Source organism: Crinia signifera, chromosome 1 (assembly GCF_055691185.1).
Source record: "Crinia signifera chromosome 1, ASM5569118v1, whole genome shotgun sequence".
NCBI lineage: Eukaryota > Metazoa > Chordata > Amphibia > Anura > Myobatrachidae > Crinia > Crinia signifera.
The window spans coordinates 302,615,775-302,633,854 of NC_139217.1; the positions used below are offsets into that span (position 1 = coordinate 302,615,775).

Here is an 18,080-nt window from a genome sequence, read left to right on the forward strand (position 1 = left end):
CTGCGGCCGTGTTCTGGCCTGTTTTACCCATAATACTTATATGAGCAATAGAAGTAGACAGCTACAACCTTCTGAAGCCAACTGGAGAAAAAAAAAAAAAAAAAAAGTCACAATGCACGCAACTGGTATAATCCTGCCCTTCACAGGGGTGTGAAAGCTGGGAATGTTCCTATATGTCCCAAATAGCGAGCAACTGCCCACTCTGTGCTGTAGGAGTATGACTCTGCAACCTTCCAGAGCCAACTGAATAAACCCCTTATTATAGACGCACTGGACAGGGTGAGGTCTTACCGCTAGTCAGAATACACACATCCACTATTATTCTGTACTTTACAAGCATGTAGGATTTAGAAATGGTCCTGTATGTCCCAATAGAGGTGCAGCAGCCTGCTCTTAATCAGCTGCCTCTCTCACAGGCAGCCCGGTATAGGCAAACGCAGCAGGGATGTTAGAGGGATTTGTACTGACCGTACCTTCCCGTCGGTCGAGATCACTGGCTGCCAGCCAAAAGTCCCAGCTGGCCAGATACTGATCTTCCCTGTTGCAGAGCTGCTCCGATGGACGCCGCCAGCCAAGTTGCGTCAGCCGCGTGCACGCGTTCCACAGTGGTCGGAGGTTGATGACGGCAAACAGATGATGCTCCCGGAAGCGCTACACACAACGAGTCACCGCTGCCCGCACCACGCCAGCGGGTCCAGTATGGCTTCAGACCTGCCCAATCGTCCAGCAAACACTCCGGACGCAGAGCAGGAACTTCCTCTCGCCAAGGGACGCCAATTTGCCCCGGGCAGCTGCAGTCAGATCCGGCACGAATTCCGGGCTGCAAACGAGGGACAGAGCTCAAAGAATCATGCAGGTAGGCATAGGGAGGAGAGAGCACGCTACCTCACGTCTGCACCGCCGTGGCCACACCCCCGTGAATTAGCGGGAGGTATTTTATTTAGCAAAATATAAATCAAGAAGTATGGAGCAGACAATACAAAAAGCATGATATTGATGTCAGTGGTAGCTTTCAAGCCCTTTTTTGTACAAAGAATAGTGTGCTATTTTCTTTCTATATAAAAACATAATGGATTGATGCATTTTTGAATGGTGGAAATTGAAACAGAGTTTTGCAGTGGGTGTTAATCTGATTCTTAAGTCATTCTCTTCTCATGCAACAAGGAAGAGGAAATAGTAGAACCAATAAAGAAAGGAAGAACTATGTCAGAAGTGGGATTTAACCCACGCCTCCAGAGGAAACTGCGACCTAAACGCAGCGCCATAGACCACTCGGCCATCCTGACATATACCTATCGCACTATTTTTAATAAAAATTTAATATTATGAAGTGAAATTTGTGAATCTTGCACAAACTGGCTACTTTGTTTAGCTTATGGGATTGATTGGATCCTATTTTAATGTACCCAAGTGGGGTTTATGTTCATGACCAATACAAAGAACATGACATTGATCTCTTTGGTAGGTTTCAGACCCCTATTTTGACAGAGAAAACAGTGTGATCTTTTCTTGATACATAGCAAAATTGTGGATTGATTGATACATTTTTTACATGGTGGAATTGGAAACAGAATTTTGCAGAGAGTGTTCATCTAATTCTTAAGTCATTCTTTTTTCATGCAACAAGGAAGAAGAATTGAAGAACAAATAAGAAAAGAAATAGTCATGTCAGAAGTGGGATTTGAACCCACGCCTCCAGAGGAGACTGCGACCTGAACGCAGCGCCTTAGACCGCTCGGCCATCCTGACATATATCTCACTAACTTTTTAAAAAGTCATATAGTACGAAATCCCCTCTCTAACGATACAATGGTCATATTGTAGAAACTATTGATTTAAAGACTGTATCAATTGCTTTTCCATTCATTTTGAAAGTGGTTCTAATGTATAAAGTAGGATTTATTTTCTCTTTTGAGGATTAGAATTCAAATGCCCAGAGTTTGTTTGCTGATGCATTTTCACTCACTGTTGAGTAAAATTTGTGAAGATTGCACAAACTGGCTACTTCCTTTAGCTTGTGGGATTCATTAGGATTCTATTATAATGAACCCAAGTGGGGTTTATTTTCATGACCAATGGCTTAGAAGAGCAGTTTTCTTAAGTTAGAAAAAGGCCTCCCAAATTCTTAATTTGGGAGGTATTTTATTTAGCAAAATATAAATCAAGAAGTATGAAGCAGACAATACAAAAAGCATGATATTGATGTCAGTGGTAGCTTTCAAGCCCTTATTTGTACAAAGAATAGTGTGCTATTTTCTTTCTATATAAAAACATAATGGATTGATGCATTTTTGAATGGTGGAAATTGAAACAGAGTTTTGCAGTGGGTGTTAATCTGATTCTTAAGTCATTCTCTTCTCATGCAACAAGGAAGAGGAAATAGTAGAACCAATAAAGAAAGGAAGAACTATGTCAGAAGTGGGATTTGAACCCACGCCTCCAGAGGAGACTGCGACCTGAACGCAGCGCCATAGACCACTCGGCCATCCTGACATATAGCTATCGCACTATTTTTAAGAAAAATTTAATATTATGAAGTGAAATTTGTGAATCTTGCACAAACTGGCTACTTTGTTTAGCTTATGGGATTGATTGGATCCTATTTTAATGTACCCAAGTGGGGTTTATGTTCATGACCAATACAAAGAACATGACATTGATCTCTTTGGTAGGTTTCAGGCCCCTATTTTGACAGAGAAAACAGTGTGATCTTTTCTTGATACATAGCAAAATTGTGGATTGATTGATACATTTTTTACATGGTGGAATTGGAAATCGAATTTTGCAGAGAGTGTTCATCTAACTCTTAAGTCATTATTTTTTCATGCAACAAGGAAGAAGAATTGAAGAACAAATAAGAAAAGTAAGAGTCATGTCAGAAGCGGGATTTGAACCCACGCCTCCAGAGGAGACTGCGACCTGAACGCAGCGCCTTAGACCGCTCGGCCATCCTGATATATATCACACTAACTGTTTAAAAAGTGATATAGTACGAAATCCCCTCTCTAACGATACAATGGTCATATTGTAGAAACTATTGATTTAAAGACTGTATCAACTGCTTTTCCATTCATTTTGAAAGTGGTTCTAATGTATAAAGTAGGATTTATTTTCTCTTTTGAGGATTAGAATTCAAATGCCCAGAGTTTGTTTGCTGATGCATTTTCACTCACTGTTGAGTAAAATTTGTGAAGATTGCACAAACTGGCTACTTCCTTTAGCTTGTGGGATTCATTGGATTCTATTATAATGAACCCAAGTGGGGTTTATTTTCATGACCAATGGCTTAGAAGAGCAGTTTTCTTAAGTTAGAAAAATGCCTCCCAAATTCTTAATTTGGGAGGTATTTTATTTAGCAAAATATAAATCAAGAAGTATGAAGCAGACAATACAAAAAGCATGATATTGATGTCAGTGGTAGCTTTCAAGCCCTTTTTTGTACAAAGAATAGTGTGCTATTTTCTTTCTATATAAAAACATAATGGATTGATGCATTTTTGAATGGTGGAAAATGAAACAGAGTTTTGCAGTGGGTGTTAATCTGAATCTTAAGTCATTCTCTTCTCATGCAACAAGGAAGAGGAAATAGTAGAACCAATAAAGAAAGGTAGAACAATGTCAGAAGTGGGATTTGAACCCACGCCTCCAGAGGAGACTGCGACCTGAATGCAGCGCCATAGACCACTCGGCCATCCTGACATATACCTATCGCACAATTTTTAAGAAAAATTTAATATTATGAAGTGAAATTTGTGAATCTTGCACAAACTGGCTACTTTGTTTAGCTTATGGGATTGATTGGATCCTATTTTAATGTACCCAAGTGGGGTTTATGTTCATGACCAATACAAAGAACATGACATTGATCTCTTTGGTAGGTTTCAGGCCCCTATTTTGACAGAGAAAACAGTGTGATCTTTTCTTGATACATAGCAAAATTGTGGATTGATTGATACATTTTTTACATGGTGGAATTGGAAATCGAATTTTGCAGAGAGTGTTCATCTAACTCTTAAGTCATTATTTTTTCATGCAACAAGGAAGAAGAATTGAAGAACAAATAAGAAAAGTAAGAGTCATGTCAGAAGTGGGATTTGAACCCACGCCTCCAGAGGAGACTGCGACCTGAACGCAGCGCCTTAGACCGCTCGGCCATCCTGATATATATCACACTAACTGTTTAAAAAGTGATATAGTACGAAATCCCCTCTCTAACGATACAATGGTCATATTGTAGAAACTATTGATTTAAAGACTGTATCAACTGCTTTTCCATTCATTTTGAAAGTGGTTCTAATGTATAAAGTAGGATTTATTTTCTCTTTTGAGGATTAGAATTCAAATGCCCAGAGTTTGTTTGCTGATGCATTTTCACTCACTGTTGAGTAAAATTTGTGAAGATTGCACAAACTGGCTACTTCCTTTAGCTTGTGGGATTCATTGGATTCTATTATAATGAACCCAAGTGGGGTTTATTTTCATGACCAATGGCTTAGAAGAGCAGTTTTCTTAAGTTAGAAAAATGCCTCCCAAATTCTTAATTTGGGAGGTATTTTATTTAGCGAAATATAAATCAAGAAGTATGGAGCAGATAATACAAAAAGCATGATATTGATGTCAGTGGTAGGTTTCAAGCCCTTATTTGTACAAAGAATAGTGTGCTATTTTCTTGCTATATAAAAATATAATGGATTGATGCCTTTTTGAATGGTGGAAATTGAAACAGAGTTTTGCAGTGGGTGTTAATCTGATTCTTAAATCATTCTCTTCTCATGCAAAAAGGAAAAGGAAATAGTAGAACCAATAAAGAAAGGAAGAACTATGTCAGAAGTGGGATTTGAACCCACGCCTCCAGAGGAGACTGCGACCAAAGACCACTCGGCCATCCTGACATATAACTATTGCACTATTTTTAAGAAAAATTTAATATTATGAAGTGAAATTTGTGAATCTTGCACAAACTGGCTACTTTGTTTAGGTTATGGGAATGATTGGATCCTATTTTGTGGATTGATTGATTGATACATTTTTTACATGGTGGAATTGGAAACAGAATTTTGCAGAGAGTGTTCATCTAATTCTTAAGTCATTCTTTTTTCATGCAACAAGGAAGAATAATTGAAGAACAAATAAGAAAAGAAAGAGTCATGTCAGAAGTGGGATTTGAGCCCACGCCTCCAGAGGAGACTGCGACATGAACGCAGCGCCTCAGACCGCACGGCCATCCGGACATATATCACACTAACTTTTTAAAAAGTGATATAGTACGAAATCCCCTCTCCAACGATACAATGGTCATATTGTAGAAACTATTGATTTAAAGACTGTATCAATTGCTTTTCCATTCATTTTGAAAGTGGTTCTAATGTATAAAGTAGGATTTATTTTCTCTTTTGAGGATTTGAATTCAAATGCCCAGAGTTTGTTTGCTGATGCATTTTCACTCACTGTTGAGTAAAATTTGTGAAGATTGCACAAACTGGCTACTTCCTTTAGCTTGTGGGATTCATTGGATTCTATTATAATGAACCCAAGTGGGGTTTATTTTCATGACCAATGGCTTAGAAGAGCAGTTTTCTTAAGTTAGAAAAATGCCTCCCAAATTCTTAATTTGGGAGGTATTTTATTTAGCAAAATATAAATCAAGAAGTATGAAGCAGACAATACAAAAAGCATGATATTGATGTCAGTGGTAGCTTTCAAGCCCTTTTTGTACAAAGAATAGTGTGCTATTTTCTTTCTATATAAAAACATAATGGATTGATGCATTTTTGAATGGTGGAAAATGAAACAGAGTTTTGCAGTGGGTGTTAATCTGAATCTTAAGTCATTCTCTTCTCATGCAACAAGGAAGAGGAAATAGTAGAACCAATAAAGAAAGGTAGAACAATGTCAGAAGTGGGATTTGAACCCACGCCTCCAGAGGAGACTGCGACCTGAATGCAGCGCCATAGACCACTCGGCCATCCTGACATATACCTATCGCACAATTTTTAAGAAAAATTTAATATTATGAAGTGAAATTTGTGAATCTTGCACAAACTGGCTACTTTGTTTAGCTTATGGGATTGATTGGATCCTATTTTAATGTACCCAAGTGGGGTTTATGTTCATGACCAATACAAAGAACATGACATTGATCTCTTTGGTAGGTTTCAGGCCCCTATTTTGACAGAAAACAGTGTGATCTTTTCTTGATACATAGCAAAATTGTGGATTGATTGATACATTTTTTACATGGTGGAATTGGAAACAGAATTTTGCAGAGAGTGTTCATCTAATTCTTAAGTCATTCTTTTTTCATGCAACAAGGAAGAAGAATTGAAGAACAAATAAGAAAAGAAAGAGTCATGTCAGAAGCGGGATTTGAACCCACACCTCCAGAGGAGACTGCGACCTGAACGCAGCACCTTAGACCGCTCGGCCATCCTGACATATATCACACTAACTTTTTAAAAAGTGATATAGTACGAAATCCCCTCTCTAACGATACAATGGTCATATTGTAGAAATTATTGATTGAAAGACTGTATCAACTGCTTTTCCATTCATTTTGAAAGTGGTTCTAATGTATAAAGTAGGATTTATTTTCTCTTTTGAGGATTAGAATTCAAATGCCCAGAGTTTGTTTGCTGATGCATTTTCACTCACTGTTGAGTAAAATTTGTGAAGATTGCACAAACTGGCTACTTCATTTAGCTTGTGGGATTCATTGGATTCTATTATAATGAACCCAAGTGGGGTTTATTTTCATGACCAATGGCTTAGAAGAGCAGTTTTCTTAAGTTAGAAAAATGCCTCCCAAATTCTTAATTTGGGAGGTATTTTATTTAGCGAAATATAAATCAAGAAGTATGGAGCAGATAATACAAAAAGCATGATATTGATGTCAGTGGTAGGTTTCAAGCCCTTATTTGTACAAAGAATAGTGTGCTATTTTCTTGCTATATAAAATATAATGGATTGATGCCTTTTTGAATGGTGTAAATTGAAACAGAGTTTTGCATTGGGTGTTAATCTGATTATTAAGTCATTCTCTTCTCATGCAACAAGGAAGAGAATATAGTAGAACCAATAAAGAAAGTAAGGACTATGTCAGAAGTAGGATTTGAACTAACGCCTCCAGAGGAGACTGCAACCTGAACGCCGCGCCATAGACCACTCGGCCATCCTGACATATACCTATCGCACAATTTTTAAGAAAAATTTAATATTATGAAGTGAAATTTGTGAATCTTGCACAAACTGGCTACTTTGTTTAGCTTATGGGATTGATTGGATCCTATTTTAATGTACCCAAGTGGGGTTTATGTTCATGACCAATACAAAGAACATGACATTGATCTCTTTGGTAGGTTTCAGGCTCCTATTTTGACAGAAAACAGTGTGATCTTTTCTTGATACATAGCAAAATTGTGGATTGATTGATACATTTTTTACATGGTGGAATTGGAAACAGAATTTTGCAGAGAGTGTTCATCTAATTCTTAAGTCATTCTTTTTTCATGCAACAAGGAAGAAGAATTGAAGAACAAATAAGAAAAGAAAGAGTCATGTCAGAAGCGGGATTTGAACCCACACCTCCAGAGGAGACTGCGACCTGAACGCAGCACCTTAGACCGCTCGGCCATCCTGACATATATCACACTAACTTTTTAAAAAGTGATATAGTACGAAATCCCCTCTCTAACGATACAATGGTCATATTGTAGAAATTATTGATTGAAAGACTGTATCAACTGCTTTTCCATTCATTTTGAAAGTGGTTCTAATGTATAAAGTAGGATTTATTTTCTCTTTTGAGGATTAGAATTCAAATGCCCAGAGTTTGTTTGCTGATGCATTTTCACTCACTGTTGAGTAAAATTTGTGAAGATTGCACAAACTGGCTACTTCATTTAGCTTGTGGGATTCATTGGATTCTATTATAATGAACCCAAGTGGGGTTTATTTTCATGACCAATGGCTTAGAAGAGCAGTTTTCTTAAGTTAGAAAAATGCCTCCCAAATTCTTAATTTGGGAGGTATTTTATTTAGCGAAATATAAATCAAGAAGTATGGAGCAGATAATACAAAAAGCATGATATTGATGTCAGTGGTAGGTTTCAAGCCCTTATTTGTACAAAGAATAGTGTGCTATTTTCTTGCTATATAAAATATAATGGATTGATGCCTTTTTGAATGGTGTAAATTGAAACAGAGTTTTGCATTGGGTGTTAATCTGATTATTAAGTCATTCTCTTCTCATGCAACAAGGAAGAGAATATAGTAGAACCAATAAAGAAAGTAAGGACTATGTCAGAAGTAGGATTTGAACTCACGCCTCCAGAGGAGACTGCAACCTGAACGCCGCGCCATAGACCACTCGGCCATCCTGACATATACTATCGCACTATTTTTTAAGAAAAAATTTATATTATGAAGTGAAAATTGTGAATCTTGCACAAACTGGCTACTTTGTTTAGCTTATGGGATTGATTGGATCCTATTTTAATGTACCCAAGTGGGGTTTATGTTCATTACCAATACAAAGAACATAACATTGATTTCTTTGGAAGGTTTCAGGCCCCTATTTTGACAGAAAACAGTGTGATCTTTTCTTGATACATAGCAAAATTGTGGATTGATTGATACATTTTTTACATGGTGGAATTGGAAACAGAATTTTGCAGAGAGTGTTCATCTAATTCTTAAGTCATTCTTTTTTCATGCAACAAGGAAGAAGAATTGAAGAACAAATAAGAAAAGAAAGAGTCATGTCAGAAGCGGGATTTGAACCCACACCTCCAGAGGAGACTGCGACCTGAACGCAGCACCTTAGACCGCTCGGCCATCATGACATATATCACACTAACTTTTTAAAAAGTGATATAGTACGAAATCCCCTCTCTAACGATACAATGGTCATATTGTAGAAATTATTGATTGAAAGACTGTATCAACTGCTTTTCCATTCATTTTGAAAGTGGTTCTAATGTATAAAGTAGGATTTATTTTCTCTTTTGAGGATTAGAATTCAAATGCCCAGAGTTTGTTTGCTGATGCATTTTCACTCACTGTTGAGTAAAATTTGTGAAGATTGCACAAACTGGCTACTTCATTTAGCTTGTGGGATTCATTGGATTCTATTATAATGAACCCAAGTGGGGTTTATTTTCATGACCAATGGCTTAGAAGAGCAGTTTTCTTAAGTTAGAAAAATGCCTCCCAAATTCTTAATTTGGGAGGTATTTTATTTAGCGAAATATAAATCAAGAAGTATGGAGCAGATAATACAAAAAGCATGATATTGATGTCAGTGGTAGGTTTCAAGCCCTTATTTGTACAAAGAATAGTGTGCTATTTTCTTGCTATATAAAATATAATGGATTGATGCCTTTTTGAATGGTGTAAATTGAAACAGAGTTTTGCATTGGGTGTTAATCTGATTATTAAGTCATTCTCTTCTCATGCAACAAGGAAGAGAATATAGTAGAACCAATAAAGAAAGTAAGGACTATGTCAGAAGTAGGATTTGAACTCACGCCTCCAGAGGAGACTGCAACCTGAACGCCGCGCCATAGACCACTCGGCCATCCTGACATATACCTATCGCACAATTTTTAAGAAAAATTTAATATTATGAAGTGAAATTTGTGAATCTTGCACAAACTGGCTACTTTGTTTAGCTTATGGGATTGATTGGATCCTATTTTAATGTACCCAAGTGGGGTTTATGTTCATTACCAATACAAAGAACATAACATTGATTTCTTTGGAAGGTTTCAGGCCCCTATTTTGACAGAGAAAACAGTGTGATATTTTCTTGATACATAGCAAAATTGTGGATTGATTAATACATTTTTTTACATGGTGGAATTGGAAACAGAATTTTGCAGAGTGTGTTCATCTAATTCATAAGTCATTCTTTTTTCATGCAACAAGGAAGAAGAATTGAAGAACAAATAAGAAAAGAAAGAGTCCTGTCAGAAGTGGGATTTGAACCCACGCCTCCAGAGGAGACTGCGACCTGAACGCAGCGCCATAGACCGCTCGGCCATCCTGACATATATCACACTATTTTTTTAAAAAGGGATATAGTACGAAATCCCCTCTCTAACGATACAATGGTCATATTGTAGAAACTATTGATTTAAAGACTGTATCAATTGCTTTTCCATTCATTTTGAAAGTTGTTCTAATGTATAAAGTAGGATTTATTTTTTCTTTTGAGGATTAGAATTCAAATGCCCAGAGTTTGTTTGCTGATGCATTTTCACTCACTGTTGAGTAAAATTTGTGAAGATTGCACAAACTGGCTACTTCCATTAGCTTGTGGGATTCATTGGATTCTATTATGATGAACCCAAGTGGGGTTTATTTTCATGACCAATGGCTTAGAAGAGCAGCTTTCTTCAGTTTGAAAAATGCCTCCCAAATTCTTAATTTGGGAGGTATTTTATTTAGCAAAATATAAATCAAGAAGTATGGAGCAGACAATACAAAAAGCATGATATTGATTTCAGTGGTAGGTTTCAAGCCCTTATTTGTACAAAGAATAGTGTGCTATTTTCTTGCTATATAAAAAATAATGGATTGATGCATTTTTAAATGGTGGAAATTGAAACAGAGTTTTGCAGTGGGTGTTAATCTGATTCTTAAGTCATTCTCTTCTCATGCAACAAGGAAGAGGAAATAGTAGAACCAATAAAGAAAGGAAGAACTATGTCAGAAGTGGGATTTGAACCCACGCCTCCAGAGGAGACTGCGACCTGAACGCAGCGCCATAGACCACTCGGCCTTCCTGACATATACCTATCTTACTCTTTTTAAGAATTTTTTTATATTATGAAGTTAAATTTGTGAATCTTGCACAAACTGGCTACTTTGTTTAGCTTATGGGATTGATTGGATCCTATTTTAATGTACCCAAGTGGGGTTTATGTTCATGACCAATACAAAGAACATGACATTGATCTCTTTGGTAGGTTTCAGGACCCTATTTTGACAGAGAAAACAGTGTGATCTTTTCTTGATACATAGGAAAATTGTGGATTGATTGATACATTTTTTTCCATGGTGGAATTGGAAACAGAATTTTGCAGAGAGTGTTTATCTAATTCTTAAGTCATTCTTTTTTCATGCAACAAGGAAGAAGAATTGAAGAACAAATAAGAAAAGAAAGAGTCCTGTCAGAAGTGGGATTTGAACCCACGCCTCCAGAGGAGACTGCGACCTGAACACAGCGCCTTAGACCGCTCGGCCATTCTGACATATATCACACTAACTTTTTTAAAAGTGATATAGTACGAAATCCCCTCTCCAACGATACAATGGTCATATTGTAGAAACTATTGATTTAAAGACTGTATCAATTGCTTTTCCATTCATTTTGAAAGTGGTTCTAATGTATAAAGTAGGATTTATTTTCTCATTTGAGGATTAGAATTCAAATGCCTAAAGTTTGTTTGCTGATGCATTTTCACTCACTGTTGAGTAAAATTTGTGAAGATTGCACAAACTGGCTACTTCATTTAGCTTGTGGGATTCATTGGATTCTATTATAATGAACCCAAGTGGGGTTTATTTTCATGACCAATGGCTTAGAAGAGCAGTTTTCTTAAGTTAGAAAAATACCTCCCAAATTCTTAATTTGGGAGGTATTTTATTTAGCGAAATATAAATCAAGAAGTATGGAGCAGATAATACAAAAAGCATGATATTGATGTCAGTGGTAGGTTTCAAGCCCTTATTTGTACAAAGAATAATGTGCTATTTTCTTGCTATATAAAAATATAATGGATTGATGCCTTTTTGAATGGTGGAAATTGAAACAGAGTTTTGCAGTGGGTGTTAATCTGATTCTTAAGTCATTCTCTTCTCATGCAAAAAGGAAATAGTAGAACCAATAAAGAAAGGAAGAACTATGTCAGAAGTGGGATTTGAACCCACGCCTCCAGAGGAGACTGCGACCATAAACCACTCGGCCATCCTGACATATAGCTATCGCACTATTTTTAAGAAAAATTTAATATTATGAAGTGAAATTTGTGAATCTTGCACAAACTGGCTACTTTGTTTAGCTTATGGCATTGATTGGATCCTATTTTAATGTACCCAAGTGGGGTTTATGTTCATGACCAATACAAAGAACATGACATTGATCTCTTTGGTAGGTTTCAGGCCCCTATTTTTAAAGAGAAAACAGTGTGATCTTTTCTTGATACATAGCAAAATTGTGGATTGATTGATACATTTTTTACATGGTGGAATTGGAAACAGAATTTTGCAGAGAGTGTTTATCTAATTCTTAAGTCATTCTTTTTTCATGCAACAAGGAAGAAGAAATGAAGAACAAATAAGAAAAGAAAGAGTCATGTCAGAAGTGGGATTTGAACCCATGCCTCCAGAGGAGACTGCGACCTGAACACAGCGCCTTAGACCGCTCGGCCATCCTGACATATATCACACTATTTTTTTAAAAAGGGATATAGTACGAAATTCCCTCTCTAACGATACAATGGTCATATTGTAGAAACTATTGATTTAAAGACTGTATCAACTGCTTTTCCATTCATTTTGAAAGTGGTTCTAATGTATAAAGTAGGATTTATTTTCTCTTTTGAGGATTAGAATTCAAATGCCCAGAGTTTGTTTGCTGATGCATTTTCACTCACTGTTGAGTAAAATTTGTGAAGATTGCACAAACTGGCTACTTCATTTAGCTTGTGGGATTCATTGGATTCTATTATAATGAACCCAAGTGGGGTTTATTTTCATGACCAATGGCTTAGAAGAGCAGTTTTCTTAAGTTAGAAAAATGCCTCCCAAATTCTTAATTTGGGAGGTATTTTATTTAGCAAAATATAAATCAAGAAGTATGAAGCAGACAATACAAAAAGCATGATATTGATGTCAGTGGTAGCTTTCAAGCCCTTATTTGTACAAAGAATAGTGTGCTATTTTCTTTCTATATAAAAACATAATGGATTGATGCATTTTTGAATGGTGGAAATTGAAACAGAGTTTTGCAGTGGGTGTTAATCTGATTCTTAAGTCATTCTCTTCTTATGCAACAAGGAAGAGGAAATAGTAGAAGCAATAAAGAAAGGAAGAGTAGAACCAATAAAGAAATTTGTGAATCTTGCACAAACTGGCTACTTTGTTTAGCTTATGGCATTGATTGGATCCTATTTTAATGTACCCAAGTGGGGTTTATGTTCATGACCAATACAAAGAACATGACATTGATCTCTTTGGTAGGTTTCAGGCCCCTATTTTTAAAGAGAAAACAGTGTGATCTTTTCTTGATACATAGCAAAATTGTGGATTGATTGATACATTTTTTACATGGTGGAATTGGAAACAGAATTTTGCAGAGAGTGTTTATCTAATTCTTAAGTCATTATTTTTTTCATGCAACAAGGAAGAAGAAATGAAGAACAAATAAGAAAAGAAAGAGTCATGTCAGAAGTGGGATTTGAACCCACGCCTCCAGAGGAGACTGCGACCTGAACACAGCGCCTTAGACCGCTCGGCCATCCTGACATATATCACACTATTTTTTTAAAAAGGGATATAGTACGAAATCCCCTCTCTAACGATACAATGGTCATATTGTAGAAACTATTGATTTAAAGACTGTATCAACTGCTTTTCCATTCATTTTGAAAGTGGTTCTAATGTATAAAGTAGGATTTATTTTCTCTTTTGAGGATTAGAATTCAAATGCCCAGAGTTTGTTTGCTGATGCATTTTCACTCACTGTTGAGTAAAATTTGTGAAGATTGCACAAACTGGCTACTTCATTTAGCTTGTGGGATTCATTGGATTATATTATAATGAACCCAAGTGGGGTTTATTTTCATGACCAATGGCTTAGAAGAGCAGTTTTCTTAAGTTAGAAAAATGCCTCCCAAATTCTTAATTTGGGAGGTATTTTATTTAGCAAAATATAAATCAAGAAGTATGAAGCAGACAATACAAAAAGCATGATATTGATGTCAGTGGTAGCTTTCAAGCCCTTATTTGTACAAAGAATAGTGTGCTATTTTCTTTCTATATAAAAACATAATGGATAGATGCATTTTTGAATGGTGGAAATTGAAACAGAGTTTTGCAGTGGGTGTTAATCTGATTCTTAAGTCATTCTCTTATGAAGTGAAATTTGTGAATCTTGCACAAACTGGCTACTTTGTTTAGCTTATGGGATTGATTGGATCCTATTTTAATGTACCCAAGTGGGGTTTATGTTCATGACCAATACAAAGAACATGACATTGATCTCTTTGGTAGGTTTCAGGCCCCTATTTTTAAAGAGAAAACAGTGTGATCTTTTCTTGATACATAGCAAAATTGTGGATTGATTGATTGATACATTTTTTTCCATGGAGGAATTGGAAACAGAATTTTGCAGAGAGTGTTCATCTAATTCTTAAGTCATTCTTTTTTCATGCAACAAGGAAGAAGAATTGAAGAACAAATAGGAAAAGAAAGAGTCCTGTCAGAAGTGGGATTTGAACCCACGCCTCCAGAGGAGACTGCAACCTGAACGCAGCGCCTTAGACAGCTCGGCCATCCTGACATATATTGCACTAATTTTTTTAAAGTGATATAGTACGAAATCCCCTCTCCAAAGATACAATGGTCATATTGTAGAAACTATTGATTTAAAGACTGTATCAATTGCTTTTCCATTCATTTTGAAAGTGGTTCTAATGTATAAAGTAGGATTTATTTTCTCTTTTGAGGATTAGAATTCAAATGCCCAGAGTTTGTTTGCTGATGCATTTTCACTCACTGTTGAGTAAAATTTGTGAAGATTGCACAAACTGGCTACTTCCTTTAGATTGTGGGATTCATTGGATTCTATTATAATGAACCCAAGTGGGGTTTATTTTCATGACCAATGGCTTAGAAGAGCAGTTTTCTTAAGTTAGAAAAAGGCCTCCCAAATTCTTAATTTGGGAGGTATTTTATTTAGCAAAATATAAATCAAGAAGTATGGAGCAGACAATACAAAAAGCATGATATTGATGTCAGTGGTAGCTTTCAAGCCCTTTTTTGTACAAAGAATAGTGTGCTATTTTCTTTCTATATAAAAACATAATGGATTGATGCATTTTTGAATGGTGGAAATTGAAACAGAGTTTTGCAGTGGGTGTTAATCTCATTCTTAAGTCATTGTCTTCTCATGCAACAAGGAAGAGGAAATAGTAGAACCAATAAAGAAAGGAAGAACTATGTCAGAAGTGGGATTTGAACCCACGCCTCCAGAGGAGACTGCGACCTGAACGCAGCGCCTTAGACCGCTCGGCCATCCTGACATATATCACACTAACTTTTTAAAAAGTGATATAGTACGAAATCCCCTCTCTAATGATACAATGGTCATATTGTAGAAACTATTGATTTAAAGACTGTATCAATTGCTTTTCCATTCATTTTGAAAGTGGTTCTAATGTATAAAGTAGGATTTATTTTCTCTTTTGAGGATTAGAATTCAAATGCCCAGAGTTTGTTTGCTGATGCATTTTCACTCACTGTTGAGTAAAATTTGTGAAGATTGCACAAACTGGCTACTTCCTTTAGCTTGTGGGATTCATTGGATTCTATTATAATGAACCCAAGTGGGGTTTATTTTCATGACCAATGGCTTAGAAGAGCAGTTTTCTTAAGTTAGAAAAATGCCTCCCAAATTCTTAATTTGGGAGGTATTTTATTTAGCAAAATATAAATCAAGAAGTATGAAGCAGACAATACAAAAAGCATGATATTGATGTCAGTGGTAGCTTTCAAGCCCTTTTTTGTACAAAGAATAGTGTGCTATTTTCTTTCTATATAAAAACATAATGGATTGATGCATTTTTGAATGGTGGAAATTGAAACAGAGTTTTGCAGTGGGTGTTAATCTGATTCTTAAGTCATTCTCTTCTCATGCAACAAGGAAGAGGAAATAGTAGAACCAATAAAGAAAGGAAGAACTATGTCAGAAGTGGGATTTGAACCCACGCCTCCAGAGGAGACTGCGACCTGAACGCAGCACCATAGACCACTCGGCCATCCTTACATATAGCTATCGCACTATTTTTAAGAAAAATTTAATATTATGAAGTGAAATTTGTGAATCTTGCACAAACTGGCTACTTTGTTTAGCTTATGGGATTGATTGGATCCTATTTTAATGTACCCAAGTGGGGTTTATGTTCATGACCAATACAAAGAACATGACATTGATCTCTTTGGTAGGTTTCAGGCCCCTATTTTGACAGAGAAAACAGTGTGATCTTTTCTTGATACATAGCAAAATTGTGGATTGATTGATACATTTTTTTCCATGGTGGAATTGGAAACAGAATTTTGCAGAGAGTGTTCATCTAATTCTTAAGTCATTCTTTTTTCATGCAACAAGGAAGAGAAAATAGTAGAACCAATAAAGAAAGGAAGAACTATGTCAGAAGTGGGATTGGAACCCACGCCTCCAGAGGAGACTGCGACCTGAACGCAGCACCATAGACCACTCGGCCATCCTGACATATACCTATCGCACTATTTTTAAGAAAAATTTTATATTATGAAGTGAAATTTGTGAATCTTGCACAAACTGGCTATTTTGTTTAGCTTATGGGATTGATTGGATCCTATTTTAATGTACCCAAGTGGGGTTTATGTTCATGACCAATACAAAGAACATGACATTGATCTCTTTGGTAGGTTTCAGGCCCCTATTTTGACAGAGAAAACAGTGTGATCTTTTCTTGATACATAGCAAAATTGTGGATTGATTGATACATTTTTTACATGGTGGAATTGGAAACAGAATTTTGCAGATAGTGTTCATCTAATTCTTAAGTCATTCTTTTTTCATGCAACAAGGAAGAAGAATTGAAGAACAAATAAGAAAAGAAAGAGTCATGTCAGAAGTGGGATTTGAACCCACGCCTCCAGAGGAGACTGCGACCTGAACGCAGCGCCTTAGACCGCTCGGCCATCCTGACATATATCACACTAACTTTTTAAAAAGTGATATAGTACGAAATCCCCTCTCTAACGATACAATGGTCATATTGTAGAAACTATTGATTTAAAGACTGTATCAATTGCTTTTCCATTCATTTTGAAAGTGGTTCTAATGTATAAAGTAGGATTTATTTTCTCTTTTGAGGATTAGAATTCAAATGCCCAGAGTTTGTTTGCTGATGCATTTTCACTCACTGTTGAGTAAAATTTGTGAAGATTGCACAAACTGGCTACTTCCTTTAGCTTGTGGGATTCATTGGATTCTATTATAATGAACCCAAGTGGGGTTTATTTTCATGACCAATGGCTTAGAAGAGCAGTTTTCTTAAGTTAGAAAAATGCCTCCCAAATTCTTAATTTGGGAGGTATTTTATTTAGCAAAATATAAATCAAGAAGTATGAAGCAGACAATACAAAAAGCATGATATTGATGTCAGTGGTAGCTTTCAAGACCTTTTTTGTACAAAGAATAGTGTGCTATTTTCTTTCTATATCAAAACATAATGGATTGATGCATTTTTGAATGGTGGAAATTGAAACAGAGTTTTGCAGTGGGTGTTAATCTGATTCTTAAGTCATTCTCTTCTCATGCAACAAGGAAGAGGAAATAGTAGAACCAATAAAGAAAGGAAGTACTATGTCAGAAGTGGGATTTGAACCCACGCCTCCAGAGGAGACTGCGACCTGAGCGCAGCGCCATAGACCACTCGGCCATCCTGACATATACCTATCGCACTATTTTTAAGAAAAATTTAATATTATGAAGTGAAATTTGTGAATCTTGCACAAACTGGCTACTTTGTTTAGCTTTTGGGATTGATTGGATCCTATTTTAATGTACCCAAGTGGGGTTTATGTTCATGACCAATACAAAGAACATGACATTGATCTCTTTGGTAGGTTTCAGGCCCCTATTTTGACAGAGAAAACAGTGTGATCTTTTCTTGATACATAGCAAAATTGTGAATTGATTGATACATTTTTTACATGGTGGAATTGGAAACAGAATTTTGCAGAGAGTGTTCATCTAATTCTTAAGTCATTCTTTTTTCATGCAACAAGGAAGAAGAATTGAAGAACAA

The 18,080-nt window shown here is 36.3% G+C and overlaps 20 non-coding genes across 20 annotated transcripts; all 20 read right to left on the minus strand.

Annotated features, from left to right (window-relative positions):
- Nucleotides 1–1,666: 1,666 nt before the first annotated feature.
- On the minus strand, nucleotides 1,667–1,749 carry TRNAL-CAG (transfer RNA leucine (anticodon CAG)). Its single transcript has one exon. It is a non-coding gene; the product is annotated as a tRNA-Leu (tRNA).
- A 661-nt stretch (nucleotides 1,750–2,410) lies between these two features.
- On the minus strand, nucleotides 2,411–2,493 carry TRNAL-CAG (transfer RNA leucine (anticodon CAG)). The gene has a single exon. It is a non-coding gene; the product is annotated as a tRNA-Leu (tRNA).
- Nucleotides 2,494–2,873: 380 nt separating this feature from the next.
- TRNAL-CAG (transfer RNA leucine (anticodon CAG)) lies at nucleotides 2,874–2,956 on the minus strand. Its single transcript has one exon. It is a non-coding gene; the product is annotated as a tRNA-Leu (tRNA).
- A 660-nt stretch (nucleotides 2,957–3,616) lies between these two features.
- Nucleotides 3,617–3,699, minus strand: TRNAL-CAG (transfer RNA leucine (anticodon CAG)). Its single transcript has one exon. It is a non-coding gene; the product is annotated as a tRNA-Leu (tRNA).
- Nucleotides 3,700–4,079: 380 nt separating this feature from the next.
- Nucleotides 4,080–4,162, minus strand: TRNAL-CAG (transfer RNA leucine (anticodon CAG)). Its single transcript has one exon. It is a non-coding gene; the product is annotated as a tRNA-Leu (tRNA).
- A 1,728-nt stretch (nucleotides 4,163–5,890) lies between these two features.
- TRNAL-CAG (transfer RNA leucine (anticodon CAG)) lies at nucleotides 5,891–5,973 on the minus strand. The gene has a single exon. It is a non-coding gene; the product is annotated as a tRNA-Leu (tRNA).
- A 378-nt stretch (nucleotides 5,974–6,351) lies between these two features.
- TRNAL-CAG (transfer RNA leucine (anticodon CAG)) lies at nucleotides 6,352–6,434 on the minus strand. The gene has a single exon. It is a non-coding gene; the product is annotated as a tRNA-Leu (tRNA).
- Nucleotides 6,435–7,554: 1,120 nt separating this feature from the next.
- TRNAL-CAG (transfer RNA leucine (anticodon CAG)) lies at nucleotides 7,555–7,637 on the minus strand. Its single transcript has one exon. It is a non-coding gene; the product is annotated as a tRNA-Leu (tRNA).
- A 1,120-nt stretch (nucleotides 7,638–8,757) lies between these two features.
- Nucleotides 8,758–8,840, minus strand: TRNAL-CAG (transfer RNA leucine (anticodon CAG)). The gene has a single exon. It is a non-coding gene; the product is annotated as a tRNA-Leu (tRNA).
- A 1,123-nt stretch (nucleotides 8,841–9,963) lies between these two features.
- On the minus strand, nucleotides 9,964–10,046 carry TRNAL-CAG (transfer RNA leucine (anticodon CAG)). The gene has a single exon. It is a non-coding gene; the product is annotated as a tRNA-Leu (tRNA).
- Nucleotides 10,047–10,705: 659 nt separating this feature from the next.
- TRNAL-CAG (transfer RNA leucine (anticodon CAG)) lies at nucleotides 10,706–10,788 on the minus strand. Its single transcript has one exon. It is a non-coding gene; the product is annotated as a tRNA-Leu (tRNA).
- Nucleotides 10,789–11,169: 381 nt separating this feature from the next.
- Nucleotides 11,170–11,252, minus strand: TRNAL-CAG (transfer RNA leucine (anticodon CAG)). The gene has a single exon. It is a non-coding gene; the product is annotated as a tRNA-Leu (tRNA).
- A 1,104-nt stretch (nucleotides 11,253–12,356) lies between these two features.
- Nucleotides 12,357–12,439, minus strand: TRNAL-CAG (transfer RNA leucine (anticodon CAG)). Its single transcript has one exon. It is a non-coding gene; the product is annotated as a tRNA-Leu (tRNA).
- A 1,005-nt stretch (nucleotides 12,440–13,444) lies between these two features.
- TRNAL-CAG (transfer RNA leucine (anticodon CAG)) lies at nucleotides 13,445–13,527 on the minus strand. Its single transcript has one exon. It is a non-coding gene; the product is annotated as a tRNA-Leu (tRNA).
- Nucleotides 13,528–14,480: 953 nt separating this feature from the next.
- Nucleotides 14,481–14,563, minus strand: TRNAL-CAG (transfer RNA leucine (anticodon CAG)). Its single transcript has one exon. It is a non-coding gene; the product is annotated as a tRNA-Leu (tRNA).
- Nucleotides 14,564–15,222: 659 nt separating this feature from the next.
- TRNAL-CAG (transfer RNA leucine (anticodon CAG)) lies at nucleotides 15,223–15,305 on the minus strand. Its single transcript has one exon. It is a non-coding gene; the product is annotated as a tRNA-Leu (tRNA).
- Nucleotides 15,306–15,965: 660 nt separating this feature from the next.
- Nucleotides 15,966–16,048, minus strand: TRNAL-CAG (transfer RNA leucine (anticodon CAG)). Its single transcript has one exon. It is a non-coding gene; the product is annotated as a tRNA-Leu (tRNA).
- Nucleotides 16,049–16,430: 382 nt separating this feature from the next.
- On the minus strand, nucleotides 16,431–16,513 carry TRNAL-CAG (transfer RNA leucine (anticodon CAG)). Its single transcript has one exon. It is a non-coding gene; the product is annotated as a tRNA-Leu (tRNA).
- A 380-nt stretch (nucleotides 16,514–16,893) lies between these two features.
- TRNAL-CAG (transfer RNA leucine (anticodon CAG)) lies at nucleotides 16,894–16,976 on the minus strand. Its single transcript has one exon. It is a non-coding gene; the product is annotated as a tRNA-Leu (tRNA).
- Nucleotides 16,977–17,636: 660 nt separating this feature from the next.
- Nucleotides 17,637–17,719, minus strand: TRNAL-CAG (transfer RNA leucine (anticodon CAG)). The gene has a single exon. It is a non-coding gene; the product is annotated as a tRNA-Leu (tRNA).
- Nucleotides 17,720–18,080: the final 361 nt, after the last annotated feature.